Genomic DNA, 12,637 nt, shown 5'->3' on the forward strand with positions numbered 1-12,637 from the left:
CCCTGATAGGGATAACAAAATCAAGCCCATATACTTCACAGGATATTCAAAATATTCAAATGAGATTAAAGATGAGATTATTCAATTCAGCAAATAGTTCAAGTGGTATAGAAATATAAAGGGATTATTATTACTTTTACTAGCCACTCAAATTGTTCATTTGGTCAATTCATACCCACTGAGTATCTCCATGTGTGAACAGTGAATGAGATAATTCTTTTCCCAAAGAAGCTAATTATATGATGATCATTATATGTAAAAATCCTCCAAATTTTTCTCATCTACATACATACAAATCTCTATCATAATAACTTATTTTAAATTCAAACGTTTTAATACATTGAAGACTTTCAGTAACCATTAATGAATTGCATTGTACATTTTAATTTTTGTTTTAGCTAAAACAAATCTTATCAAAATTATACCAGAGAAATGCACAGTTAGTACTTAAGACATCATAAATAGCTGATGAAACACGGAAACTGCCAATGTTATTAACCTGGACCCCTGGTAAGCATGAGGGAAAGTGCAGAGGCAATTGAAAAAATTGAAAACTAGCACTTTGATTCAAAGGCAGCTTCTGAGAATGACTGGAGTCTCAAATGAAGGACAGTCTTGCACTGTGTATTTGAACAAATGATACCCCCATGAGCAACAATTTTGAAAATCAATCTTAGAAAAGATTGCAATGTGATATATGGAAATCAACTTTAGTTCTATCTCATCCTTGGATTGTGGAACCAAGGGAGGCACGGAAAGTGAGCTGTCCTCTTTACCGGCTTGTCAGATCTCACTGTATTTATTCATCCAGGCCTTTTGCTATTTTGGGCTGTGAAAGGCAAGAGCCATCCAGGCTGGTCTTTAGTTCCTAGATTGAGCAGACACTTCTGACAAGGAGAAAAATCTCACTGTTCACTTGAAGCAGTGCCCATTATAACCTCATTTTTTTCCCTGAGAGTTTCCTTCACTAAGAGCATTGCTACTCTTATCCTATGACCTACAGAAACTGAAGAGGTCATGGGGCAGTCACCTCATCCCTTTCAAATACTGACCCATTCACCCAGGGTAAATGAGGTAAAATGTCAAGTATAAACACTTTTATGCCAACTTCCCCTGTGAATTAGAGCCACTCTTTGGTCAAGAGATTAGGTTGTAAGTTTATCATGATGGAAGCACTTCTTGTACTGTTATTATATTCTAGAATGATCAGGAGGCAACATCATAACGTGAATAGTGAATGGACTTCGATAGCAGATGCATTTCACGTTTTGAGTCTCTTCTCCTCTCCCTTCTCAATGCATCAGCTTAACAACCTTATGATCTTTTTGAAGATACTTACCCTTTCTAAAACTTTGATTTTTTTATCTGTGAAGTGGAAATAATAATAACTACCCAGTGGATACATTAAGTATAGGAAGCATCTTGCAGATAGAATACTGTCACCCCCTACCACAATCCACCTTTCACACTTCCAAGAGAGGTCTTTTTCAAATCTAGCAAATGGTCCCTCACTGTTCTCAGGATTAAGCACAAACTCATCAGCGAGGCTGACAAGGCCTCTGCATGGTTTGAGCAATGCTTGCTTCTCCGATTTTACCAAGCACACTTCTCCCCAGCACCATTATCTAGCTTTTTAATTGGATCCTCTAACATACTTTGTCTTTAGGTGTTTTCGGGTCTAAATTCCTGTCGGTCCCTGTGTCAATTTCTTCTTTATTAAATTACATTTGTACTCATCCTTCTGGCTTTACCAGTTTTTCTTATAATTCTTTTTTGACTATTCCAAAAGTCTGAGTTAGGTGTTCCTCCCAAAGATCTTCTTCTCGTATCATAGCACTGACTGTACTGATCATAAGTGCTTGTAAACTTGCCTGTTTTCACCTAATTACCTATGTTCCAAGTTCCATAAAGTCAGACATGGTAGTAATCAGTATTGTCTATTAAATATTCCAATTGACCTGCCAAGTGTGCCAGAAGATTGAACTTCCTTTCAACTTGGAAGACAGTTGTGGTTATATTTCTTGCTTTGGGCCATCATCCGTGAACAGATGTGATATGGTCATTCTGGGTAGAAGCTTCAGTAGCTGATTCCCCTGTCCAGTTCTCTTTGTCTTGCTCTAGTGATCATGGCAATGTAGCTGACATGGAGCCTCCATCAGTTTAGGCCCCTGAGTGACTACATGAAGTAAAATTCCCTGATGTCCTGCGCTGGACCTGTGGTAAGTGTTAGAAGTAAATTTTCTGTGTGTTAAGCTACAGAGATTTGGGGTTGCATAATGTCATCTATCTTGGTCACTACCACAGACACCATATTTACCTTCTTCGTTGTCACCATCCCAAGTCCTAGTGACTGTCTGAAATAATAGTAGGCATTCAATAAGTGTTTGCCACAAAAGGGGTATCATTTGATACATATTATCTGTTGACTTCATCTCTTCCTCCTTTACCTTCTTTTCCTTCAAACTCCTCCCCTAAGCTACTTTCCTAGATTCTCTGGACTTATCCAATTAAGTCTTACAAGTAAATCTTCCACTATAATCAGAACATTACCCCTTAATGTCTCAGGAAGGCATAGTGCTCATTCCTGGCTCTGTGCCTTTCCTCATGCAACAGACTGGTTCTATGCTACTCCAGATGGCAAAACTAGGGACAATGACAGCAAATTATAGGGAAATCAGAAGCATTTTCTCAAAATGATAATCATGAAGAGTGTCCAACAGTAAAGTTAAAAGCTACAGAAGGGAGTTTTTAAAAATTGTTGAACATGTACAAGCAAAAGGTTTTATGGCTATCTGTATAACAGTAGCATGGGGAAAATCATTGCTTTAGAGAGAATACAGACTGTGACCAAGAAGACGTATGCCAACTCAGAGACTCAGTAAGTCTATTTTTTCTCTCGTCTCTTATCCCTTAAGCCTTTCTTGTTTATTCCACTTATCTTTAAAGTCTCAATCTAAATTTGAACTCTTCCACAGAGTCTTTAAAAATCACTTTAGTCCTCATGGAATCTCTATCTTAGACTTCTGAAACCCCAGGCTCATAATTTCATATTTAATCATCTACTTAATTTCATATGTCTTACTGTTTAACCCATAGGCTGATCTTCTTCAGCAGACTGTAAGTTTCTTCCCAGCAGGGCCGTGTTGTATATGTCTATTGTATTCTCCGGTAAGCAGGAGTCCTGGTCCAAGCCTGACTATCTTAGCAGCCTGATTACCTGGGGAAGCTCTATTTATTTGGAGGGGCTCTGTGGGGAAATCCTACAGGGAAGTCCCTGGAAGGGACTACAGAGAGAATGAAGGCTGGATTTGGAGTCAGGCTGGGAAGCTAGTGTCTAATAGCAAATTGTGCTTAAGATCATAGACTGATAATCAGTCTGTCTTGGGTTTTGTTACTTCCTCTGTGTGATAGTTGTCAAGTTTCTTAAGCTCTTGAATTAATTTGATAATTAATTCCAACAAAACTGGATTTCTGTGTTTGCAAAATGCATCTCAATCTCTGGCTCAGCCATTGGCAAAAGCAGAGGGGAATGCTGTGCCAACTCCCTAAGATTATTTTAATCAATTATGTAATACTTCCCTGGTAGATGAACAGTTTCCTCCAGACACCACTGCTTTGTGTCATGCAAGCATGCACTGCATGTGTTTGACTGTAACATCTGCAGATCTAATATAGCAGTTAATTATTTAAGGACTCTTTCTGCCTTTTCATTCATATGGTGTATGGCAACTTCAAAGCCACATGCACTTGTTCTGCACACACAGAAGACCTGCACTGTGGGAGCCAGAACTGGGCTCAATGGCACAGGTCCAAGGAAAAGATCAGTTCTCAACATCACAAACCAGGGCTTCTTTATGAAAACTTCCACTATGTATCAGGTAATATTCCTTACCAAGACTGTTTCCACCTTTATTATATCAGGCCATCTCTTTTTAAGGGGATATACTCTGCAGTGAATCTTAATAGGGCATATTTTCTGCTGCTTTCACATGAATCTCATGTAAAGAATAGCTCATTAGCTGGTTAGTTATAACCTGTCGATGGGAAGAATTTAAAAAATAATAAACAAAGCACCCATAATGAAGAAAAAGTTACTGCTCATGAAGGCTGTCTGAGCAGAATGCAAATTAGGAGGAAAAATCTAAGCTAGGCCTACTCTCTAGAAAATATGTTTTCAAAGACATTGCCAGCTTTGCAGCACACCCAGCTTAATTACTGGATTTGTATTCCAGAGTACATTTACTATTGTGGTATGTTGGAAAATTATATACAGTAAAATCTCAAGCAGAATATTTAATTCTACACTGCATTTTAGAGAGGGGAAGTCAGAATCATAAGATACAACTATCTATCAAGAATTGCATTTTGAAAAAAAGTGGACATGGTTGGTGCTCATTCATATCTTCTGCATGTATTAGAATCCATGCCTGTAATCAATCAATAAACATTTAGTGAGTGCTCATTGTGTGCTACTCACTATGCTAAGCACCAAACATATTGTATGAATAAAGCACTGCTTCCTCAAGCAGTTCAGGGTAGGAGAAACAGCCAGCAAACCATCTGAGTGCTGATGGGAGCCAAGATGGGGAGAGATAAACTCTTCGCTTCTGTAAGAGCATTGTCTCTCTCAAGAAAGAAACATAGCTCCTACATTTGGGGATTTTTTTCTAACAATTTTGTGCACTGTTTAGTTGTTTAAAAAACCCATTTGTAACCCTGGGTCAGGGAAAATCTTTTGTCCCAAATGGAGAGCTTTTATCTTAGCCTGTGTAGCCTTCAGCACAAGATATTTGAGTAACGGGGAAGATGCTTCCAGGGAGAATTTACTTGAAATATAATTTTTTCCCATTTATAAACCAGAGGTGCTTATAAAAGGAATCTTACCATAGCAGGCAAAGTGAGTCCCCATAAATACCTCATAGGGCAATAACCCTTTTTTGCAGTTCTTAAGTTTATGATTTTCTACAATAGTGAATAGGAACTTTGTTTATAAGTTCTGTTGTAGTCAAGGAAAAATCCACAGCCTAGATGGCTGAACTTTGAACAATTGCAGTTTAAGAGACTAAGAATGCTATAGAGGTAAATCAGACTTGATATTCAAACTCACCAGCTAGAATTGAGGTACGGGAAGACGGATAGCACAAAGCAGAAGCAAAAAGCAAAGATGAACTAGATTGAGACATGATCACCTACATCCACTTCGCAACTCCTGGTTATACCCTGCAACAACAGAGAGATTGATAGTTAAAACCACAACACTCTAAAATAATTTTAATAAAAAAGACCACATTATTTCCATAAAAGATAATCTTTTGTGGAAGAGTTCTTGTGTGTATAAATACGCACTTTGTGCATAAGGCAGGAATATCTTCAGATCTAATACGCTGGATAATTAACATGCCATGGCTACAGCTGTGTTCTGCCAGGTATCTTTGTATTTACATTAAGGATTAGTAAATGGCTTGAGTTTACTTCTTGATGTGGAGTTATACCTTCTTTGTTTCCAGTAGAAGACCAAGTGAAGAAACCACTCAGGTGTTGTTAAGGCAATCTACTTGAGTCCAGGTGTAACCAATATGTCTTTTGGTTAGAAACCGTGACCAAACTGGGTAGACCAGATATACTACTCTTCTTGACATTGTGTGAGGTGTTAAATAAGGTAAGAATCATTATTCCTACTTTACAGATTAAGAAATCAAATTCTTGAGTGGTTAAGACACCAGTCTAATGTTTAAAATCTAAGAAGGCTTATTCCCATCTTAGGAGCAAACAGATCTTAGAAAGGTGAAATGACTTGCCTAAAGGTTAGTATTAAACTTAATAAGTAGAGGAGAGAGTACTTTAATTCAGATCCTTCAACATGCTAACCAGGGCTCTTTTTTCTGTTATTCAGGAGTGATGATATTGATTAGGGTTTTGTTGTTTAACTTTTGCTAAATTGCTTAGTTTCTTTTACAAAATTCTGTTGAAACATTTTAGGAAATCTTGATTTCAAGTTATTAGCCATACACACTAATACAGTACTCTGCTGGGACTTGATTTGTGCAATTTTGGCTTCCAGTGAATATTCATGATTGCATTGTGAAGAGTTAGAAATCTCTGGAAGGTAAGAACTGATAAAGAAATTGCTGACACACACTTCCAGCAGCCCTGGGAGCCAAGTAAGTCAGATTACCACAGATACACCATAGATGTCAGCTTGGCTGCATTTTATAGAGATGTAAAGTCAGCAAGAGACTATTTTGGCACTTTCTTAATTTACATCTTACAAAGTAATTATCATAATATTAATCTTTTAGCAGTAGAAGTCTCTTTGACAGTTTTATTTTTCCTCTAGGATAGGTCTCAGAAAATTCCCTTTTGTACTTTGGTGGGAAATACACATTCAGTATTTTTGTGGAAGTGAAAACATTTGCAATTAAAAAAGAAAAAGTAGAAAGGATTAATGATCTGAGAACATTTTTTTTCTCACTCTCCCCCCGACCCTCTTCCCTTAACAGCAGTGCCTCTGTCATCAAAACAGTGCCTGTGTTCATGGTAGGTACTTAAGACTCTCTGATATAGTATTAGGTCTAACATTTAAGTCTCTAATCCATCTTGAATTAATTTTCGTATAAGGAGTAAGGAAAGGATCCAGTTTCAGCTTTCTACTTATGGCTAGCCAGTTTTCCCAGCACCATTTATTAAATAGGGAATCCTTTCCCCATTTCTTGTTTCTCTCAGGTTTGTCAAAGATCAGATGGCTGTAGATGTGTGGTATTATTTCTGAGGACTCTGTTCTGTTCCATTGGTCTATATCTCTGTTTTGGTACCAGTACCATGCTGTTTTGGTTACTGTAGCCTTGTAGTATAGTTTGAAGTCAGGTAGCGTGATGCCTCCAGCTTTGTTCTTTTGACTTAGGATTGTCTTGGAGATGCGGGCTCTTTTTTGGTTCCATATGAACTTTAAAGCAGTTTTTTCCAATTCTGTGAAGAAGCTCATTGGTAGCTTAATGGGGATGGCATTGAATCTATAAATTACCTTGGGCAGTATGGCCATTTTCACGATATTGATTCTTCCTATCCATGAGCATGGTATGTTCTTCCATTTGTTTGTGTCCTCTTTTATTTCACTGAGCAGTGGTTTGTAGTTCTCCTTGAAGAGGTCCTTTACATCCCTTGTAAGTTGGATTCCTAGGTATTTTATTCTCTTTGAAGCAATTGTGAAATCCTAGAGGAAAACCTAGGTAGTACCATTCAGGACATAGGCATGGGCAAAGACTTCATGTCTAAAACACCAAAAGCAACGGCAGCAAAAGCCAAAATTGACAAATGGGATCTCATCAAACTAAAGAGCTTCTGCACAGCAAAAGAAACTACCATCAGAGTGAACAGGCAACCTACAGAATGGGAGAAAATTTTTGCAATCTACTCATCTGACAAAGGGCTAATATCCAGAACCTACAAAGAACTCCAACAAATTTACAAGAAAAAAACAAACAACCCCATCCAAAAGTGGGCAAAGGATATGAACAGACATTTCTCAAAAGAAGACATTCATACAGCCAACAGACACATGAAAAAATGCTCATCATCACTGGCCATCAGAGAAATGCAACTCAAAACCACAATGAGATACCATCTCACACCAGTTAGAATGGCGATCATTAAAAAGTCAGGAAACAACAGGTGCTGGAGAGGATGTGGAGAAATAGGAACACTTTTACACTGTTGGTGGGATTGTAAACTAGTTCAACCATTATGGAAAACAGTATGGCGATTCCTCAAGGATCTAGAACTAGATGTACCATATGACCCAGCCATCCCATTACTGGGTATATACCCAAAGGATTATAAATTATGCTGCTATAAGGACACATGCACACGTATGTTTATTGCAGCACTATTCACAATAGCAAAGACTTGGAATCAACCCAAATGTCCATCAGTGACAGATTGGATTAAGAAAATGTGGCACATATACACCATGGAATACTATGCAGCCATAAAAAAGGATGAGTTTGTGTCCTTTGTAGGGACATGGATGCAGCTGGAAACCATCATTCTTAGCAAACTATCACAAGAACAGAAAACCAAACACCGCATGTTCTCACTCGTAGGTGGGAACTGAACAATGAGATCACTTGGACTCGGGAAGGGGAACATCACACACCGGGGCCTATCATGGGGAGGGGGGAGGGGGGAGGGATTGCATTGGGAGTTATACCTGATGTAAATGACGAGTTGATGGGTGCAGCACACCAACATGGCACAAGTATACATATGTAGCAAACCTGCACGTTGTGCATATGTACCCTACAACTTGAAGTTTAATAATAATAAATAAATTTAAAAAAAAAAAAAAAAAGACTCTCTGATATAGAAAGGAATATTATTCTGAAGCAGAAAAACAGGAATCCTGGTGATGGAAGGCATTTAGTTATTGGAAATGAATTATGAAATATGTTTGTATGTATGTTTACAATTCTGCTGTACTCTCAGTATACTATTGCATATTAATGATTGAAACTTGTTATCTGATGACTACCGATGATATAATGAGGAATGGGAGGGAGATTTTTGTAACATACTTTAAGATCATAAGGCTTATTATTAAAACAATGAAGCAAATCATGCAGACAAACAAGAATGTTTGGCAATTCGTCTACCTTCTGACTATGGGTATTCAACACTTAGCTAAAAGGAGAATGGCTTGAATGTCCTGATGTTGGCATATATATTGTCTTTTAATAAGGTCCTTCTATTGAGCTGGTGTAATTTTTTTGGAGTATCTTTTTTATTCTCTATTTTCTTTTTAATTAGTTAAATGTAGATAAGATTTCAGTCTTGTTTCAGAAACCCAAGGTGGTTGGGAATTATCCACAGGTGCTGTTTCTGTTTTCCATGGACATTAGAAAGAAGGCATGATTTCAGAAAAGTTAGATTTAAGAGAGACTTCTATGTCTATTTAGTGAGGAAAGGAGATTTTGAGGTGATAAATATTGAACTTCTAGAAGAGGCTTGAGGTGTCACATTTCTCTCCTCCATATAGAGGTCTTACTTCACAACATTAATAAAATGTCCCAAATGACTATGAACTATGTTTGTATTTTCTAGATAGTCTCACATGCAATGCCTGCTAAAGGAAGAGACCTGGACTGTAACGGGATTATTCTGTGTCTTTGTTTTGTGCTGCTGTATCAGAATACCACAGACTGGGTAAACTCTAAAGAATAGAAATGTATTTTTCACAATTCTGGAGACTGAAAATCAAGAACTCTCTGGTTCCAAGATGGCTCCCTGTTGCTGTATCCTCTAGATAGAAGGAACACTGTGTCTTCCCCTGGCAGAAAAGAGAAAGAGAGGAATCCCATAAGCCCTTTTGATAGTGTCATTGATATATTCATGAGGGCAGAACTCTCATGACCTAATCGCCTCCTAAAATATAACAGCTCTCAACACTGTTGCATTAGGGATTAAGTTTCCAAAACACCAATTTTGAAGGGGACAAAAGCATTCAAACCGTAGCAGTCCAGTTTTTATGGAAGCTACCATTTACTGTGTGTCTACTATGTGCCAGGGGGCCTGCTGGGTCCTTTATTCATTACTCCTACTCTTTAAAATAATCCGGTAAGGTAGGTGTTAATATTTGTTATATTTTTCTACTTCCAGGATGATAAACTGATGCTCAGAGAGGTTAAGTTATATAAGTAAGGTAGAAATTTTATAACCAAGGTGATATGGTTTGGCTTTGTGTCGCCACCCAAATCTCGTGTCAAATGGTAATTCCTAGTGTTGGAGGAGGGGCCTGGTGACAGGTGATTGAATCATGGAGGTGGACTTTGTCCTTGCTGTTCTCATGATAGAGTTCTCATGAGATCTGGTTGTTTAAAAGTGGGATCTCATTAAACTAAAGAGCTTCTGCACAGCAAAAGAAACTACCATCAGAGTGAACAGGCAACCTACAGAATGGGAGAAAATTTTTGCAATCTACTCATCTGACAAAGGGCTAATATCCAGAACCTACAAAGAACTCCAACAAATTTACAAGAAAAAAACAAACAACCCCATCCAAAAGTGGGCAAAGGATATGAACAGACATTTCTCAAAAGAAGACATTCATACAGCCAACAGACACATGAAAAAATGCTCATCATCACTGGCCATCAGAGAAATGCAACTCAAAACCACAATGAGATACCATCTCACACCAGTTAGAATGGCGATCATTAAAAAGTCAGGAAACAACAGGTGCTGGAGAGGATGTGGAGAAATAGGAACACTTTTACACTGTTGGTGGGATTGTAAACTAGTTCAACCATTATGGAAAACAGTATGGCGATTCCTCAAGGATCTAGAATTAGATGTACCATATGACCCAGCCATCCCATTACTGGGTATATACCCAAAGGATTATAAATTATGCTGCTATAAGGACACATGCACACGTATGTTTATTGCAGCACTATTCACAATAGCAAAGACTTGGAATCAACCCAAATGTCCATCAGTGACAGATTGGATTAAGAAAATGTGGCACATATACACCATGGAATACTATGCAGCCATAAAAAAGGATGAGTTTGTGTCCTTTGTAGGGACATGGATGCAGCTGGAAACCATCATTCTTAGCAAACTATCACAAGAACAGAAAACCAAACACCGCATGTTCTCACTCGTAGGTGGGAACTGAACAATGAGATCACTTGGACTCGGGAAGGGGAACATCACACACCGGGGCCTATCATGGGGAGGGGGGAGGGGGGAGGGATTGCATTGGGAATTATACCTGATGTAAATGACGAGTTGATGGGTGCAGCACACCAACATGGCACAAGTATACATATGTAACAAACCTGCACGTTGTGCACATGTACCCTACAACTTAAAGTATAATAATAATAAATAAATTAAAAATAATAATAATAATAAAAAATAAAAGTGTGTAGCACCTCTCTCTCTCCATTTCTCTCTCTTTCTCTCTCTCTCCTGTTAGCAATATTAAGACGTGCTTGCTTCCTCTTCGCCTTCTGCTGTGATTGTAAGTTTCCTGAGGTCTTCCAGAAGCAGAAGCCCACACAGCCCACCAAACTATGAGCCAAATAAACCTCTTTTATTTTAAATTATCCAGTCTCAGGAATGACTTTATAGCAGTGTAAGAAGGGACTAATACACAAGGCATATAACTACTAGTAAATGTTGAAGCCAAAATTTGATCCCACATCTGTCTGATTCCAAAGGTATGTGTTTTGTAACATAATCCTTTCACGTAATTAGAGGACTGTATGTGTATTTTAATAGAAGGTTTCACTTAGTATGAGTAGTCCAAAGAGAAACCTAAATACTCATTTATAAAATCCATCTAATCTCTCTATATATCTATTGAGAGGTCAATTAAAAGCTTATTCCAGATAGTTACTTTTTCTGAGTAATAAACCAGTCTTTAATGGTCATGAAGGGAGAATGACTTTGGCATCGTCATAAGTGACTTGTTTCTGAATACCATAAGGATCCTCATTCCTTCAGTGGAGATGCCTGGAGACTGTGATAGGATGAGATGAGTAACAGGCTTGTGCCACCTGAGCCAGCCTGCCAGGATTCTCTTGAAAACAAAAAGAAAGTCTCATTTATGCCTGGGAGCCAGAATCTAACCCAGAATAAATCAGTCTCACTGTCTCATTCGTCAGCCTGATGGTTTTAATTGTTAAATCGGAAATTTAATTTGCCATGCTTGGATAACAACCCAATTCCAGAAAAGCATATGCATCAAGTGATCAATGAGGGACAAGTATAGAAAGTTAATTGTAAATAATTCCTGAATCCTGATGTAAATCAGAATAATAGAAAAATTCTAACTTTGCTTGTTTTCCCTCATTATTTGAAGTCTTAAAGGCCTAGAGGAATAATGAATTTTATCAAATTACTTCTCACTTCATTTTTAATCTACTAATATTTATGTAGACCAGATACAGATAAATATACACAGACTTTTTTTTTTTTTTTGAGATGGAGTCTTGCTGTGTCATCCAGGCTGGAGTGCAGTGGCACAGTCTCGGTTCACTGCAACCTCCGCCTCCTTGGTTCAAGCGATTCTCCTGCCTCAGCCTCTCTAGTAGCTGGGATTACAGGCATGTGCTACCACACCTGGCTAACTTTTTGTATTTTTAGTAGAGATGGGGTTTCACCATGTTGGCCAGGCTGGTCTCGAACTCCTGACCTCAGGTGAGCCATCTGCCTTAGCCTCCCAAAGTGTTGGGATTACAGACGTGAGCCACCACACCCGGCCAACAGAGACATTTTTATTTATTTTAGTTTTCTGATGACTGAACTAGTGAAAACCATTTAGGATTATAATTTTGTATTCAATCTTCACAGTAACACTGCTAGGTAATAACATTATTCCATTTTACAGATGAGAAAACTAATACTCAAAACTGATCAGAATGTAGCATTTCTGCATTTGAAATTAGCGAATTCCATTAGTACGCAGAACTATATTTGGCTTTGAAACCCTGTCCTATGTGGGTGAAGAGAGAAATTTCAGATTTCTCAAGTTATAAATACAATAACATCGTGGAAGTGACTCTTAATTCAATCTTCTTATTTTTAAAATGAAGGAAATGAGACCCAGAGCTGTTAAGTGACTTAGTCAAGTCAC

Source organism: Chlorocebus sabaeus, chromosome 1 (genome assembly GCF_047675955.1).
Source record: "Chlorocebus sabaeus isolate Y175 chromosome 1, mChlSab1.0.hap1, whole genome shotgun sequence".
In the NCBI taxonomy this organism is placed as follows: Eukaryota; Metazoa; Chordata; class Mammalia; order Primates; family Cercopithecidae; genus Chlorocebus; species Chlorocebus sabaeus.